General features: G+C 47.7%; 1 protein-coding gene across 14 annotated transcripts in view; it reads right to left on the reverse strand.

Moving 5' to 3' along the window:
• GNG7 (guanine nucleotide binding protein (G protein), gamma 7) overlaps positions 1-2,876 on the reverse strand; it is a 60,464-nt gene that overhangs the window by 24,590 nt on the left and 32,998 nt on the right. Inside the window, exons 3-4 of one of the 14 annotated variants that reach the window (XR_664049.1) lie at positions 1,190-1,329; positions 628-766 (exon numbers count right to left, since the gene is read on the reverse strand). The exons of the other annotated variants lie outside the window; for them this stretch is intronic. The gene's annotated coding sequence lies outside the window, so the exon portion shown is untranslated. Of the gene's footprint in view, positions 1-627; positions 767-1,189; positions 1,330-2,876 lie in introns of those variants that run through there. 14 annotated transcript variants of the gene reach the window in all.

Genomic DNA, 2,876 nt, shown 5'->3' on the forward strand with positions numbered 1-2,876 from the left:
GATAGAACATGGACAAATAATATTTCTATTCCGCTAGAAAAAGACGTGCCACCTGCCCGGCTGTGCTACTACTGACAAACTACAGAAGGCCACTTTTATCACTGAAACGTTGCCTTTTAGTGACCAAGCCTGGATAAAGATCACAGAAGAGACTCACCCGAGACGTGCATACCTGGCATTGTAATGCATAAAGCACAGTTGTTAATCCCTGGCTAACTAACATCTTCAATCAGCAGCTGAAGTTACGGGGAACACATTACCAGTGCATTTAAAAGTTACCGATTACATATGCACACCATTAGTGCCACACACTGTCAGCTTCTGCAGCTGATCCTATTTCCCCTCCTTCTTGCCCATTCCAGTAACATTTGGTCCAGTATTTCTTGCTCAGGAACTATACATTAATTTTGAAAATGCAACCTGACTAATTTTTTTATATTTTTCATCTCAAACCCCACTATATCAAGGTTAGCAGTAATACACTCAAGCTGCTTAAAAACCTCTGGACTTAAGTCCCGAACTTAAAACTCCAGGCTACACGTTCAACTCTTAGCTTGTCGAGAGCTAGACGCTGAGCAAGATGAGGATAATGTATTGTGCGACGTAGAAAGAAAAAACACAAAACCAGCCACCTATATGCAAGTTTTATTTCTTCAAAACTTAATTGCAAGCCCTGTTTGCAGCACTGAAGGCAGGCAGCTATGGGGACAGGTCAGCCCCTGCCAGCAACACGAGATCAAGTCTCCAGAGGACTATTGTCAAGCTTCTGAAAGAAAGGAGTGAAATAAAACAAAAATATTTGTAAAACATAATGGGATTTTTTCCACCACCACTGGAGAATGTTTTTCAGGCAGTTAGCCAGCACCACTTCAAAGCAAAAAAGCATGTGGTTTTTGCACAGCTTTGTACTTTAATATTAAACACAAAAAAAAAAGCCGGGCTCAGTGAGGCAGCCAGGCAACCGTCACTTTGATGCAGGAGAAAGTACGTCAATCGGCTGCATCACTGCAGATGCTCCGGGGTCGGGGAACCCTCCTACAGCATCTCCCTGCCCACGCAGCGAGCACCATGTACCGCTCCCCTCCGCAACACCGCGGGTTTGGCAAGAGGAGGGGGAGGAAGACAAAAAACCCAAGACATCGCTTTTCACTCCAGCAAAAGGACAAAGCTGAGTCAGACGCTAACTCACAGGCGGCTTCTATGAAAGGTGTGGAGGTAACGCTGCCAAGGCTGGAGCCGTCCCACGGCGGGATCAGGAGGAGGCACACGCCGCCGGGCTGCTCCCCACTCTGCTGCCAGCCAGAAGGACGAAGGACGTCCCTGCAAGAGCTTGAAACGGGGATGCAAACCACCTCATTTCATCTCTCTCAAAGATCCTTCGGCAGAGGTGGTTCTGCCGCAGCAATTCCCCCGCTCTTGCTCAGGCCATCATAAAAATCAGAATAAGCCAGGCAAAGCACATTTACGGCAGTCCTGTTCGTGCTGCAACACACCGGACTTTCATGCAATTTCATTTTAATACAGGACCATTAACTACACGTTATGGGCTTGTTTTGCAACTGGCTCCTGACTGTCTGCAGAACTTAATTTAGACATATGAAAGAGACAGGTCTTAACTAAGCAAGAAGTGCAATTTCTAGCAGCCCTGTTTTGCTATGAAAGCTAATTGTCAATTCGTCAGATTCCAAGTAGTTAAAAACTGGACTTCGGTCTCGCTTCCCACTAGTTAACCTGTTCAAGTCTGGCACTGACCTAGCTCTATCCAAAAGGACCCAGATGTAAAGCTTATTGCACTGTGGCTCTTCAACCCGATTTCTGCTCCTTTCTGAGCAGGTTTTCAAGTCCATGCAGCAGGTTACCACGGGGCAGAGCGGGACAGCAAGCTTTCCAAAGCATAAACTGTCAACTAACTCCATCAGCACCTTGCGCAATGGGAACCCAACTCGACCCGCCTGCAGATACTGCTAAAAGCCTGATGTTATCGCTGAGAGGTTTGATTTATACCAGGCTCATCTCAGAAAAGCCAAGAGAAAGCCCTGCAGATTTCTCGGTTCTTGTTCCGCAGACAGCACCGCACACAGCACCGCACACAACATTCCCAAAAGGACTTGCAGCAAAAAGCAGGAATTAAGAAACACGACGCGCAGGCGGTGGCAGGCAGAGGTTATTCTTAGCAGCTAGCTGAAGTAATACAGTTTATTTAAAAAAGGGAAAGTCCTCATGCTATACGAGAACCTCAAACGACTGCTGCTATTTGCCTGAAGTTTCTCATTCACACTAAGATTAATTAGTCAGTGCTGCACCTACCTGGAGTCTCCTATACTAAAAATAAAGGGAAGAAAGGCAGGATTTAGTACCTTGTGAAAAATGCCTATTTGGGTTTGCCAGGGTGGCCAAAAGCTGCTTTGATATCAGTTGCTACTATTGCTAAAAAAAGCCCGCTAGGCAGAACGGGTATAGTCCTTGGCATCGTGCATCTCCTCCTCCTCCTCCTCCTGCGGGTGGCCGGGATCCAGCCCCGGCACGCAGCCGCCCCACGGACCTCCCCGGTGCTGGCTGGCGAGCGGTGCCACGCTTCGCCTCTCGGCATCTGAAGCGAGTGAATCGCGCTGCCACCTCCTCAAGCCCCGAGGAACCCGGACCGCATGTGCAAGCTCTCCTCCCCGCCGCACGCGGGGTCGGTGTAAGGTTTTGGTGTGAAGGGGGCAAGAAAAATCTCCCCCATCTGATTGCAGCATTGAACGAGTCAACCGAGAAGTACAGCTCATGGGACTTCTGCTTCTAAATCCACAAGGTACTTTTTTAAAAGACTCTTCAGTGATGAAATGGTTTTAAATAGGATTTTTCTAGCTGCTCTAAGATATTCCTTCACTCTT

This window comes from Pygoscelis adeliae, unplaced genomic scaffold, assembly GCF_000699105.1.
Source record: "Pygoscelis adeliae isolate BGI_AS28 unplaced genomic scaffold, ASM69910v1 Scaffold850, whole genome shotgun sequence".
Lineage (NCBI taxonomy): Eukaryota > Metazoa > Chordata > Aves > Sphenisciformes > Spheniscidae > Pygoscelis > Pygoscelis adeliae.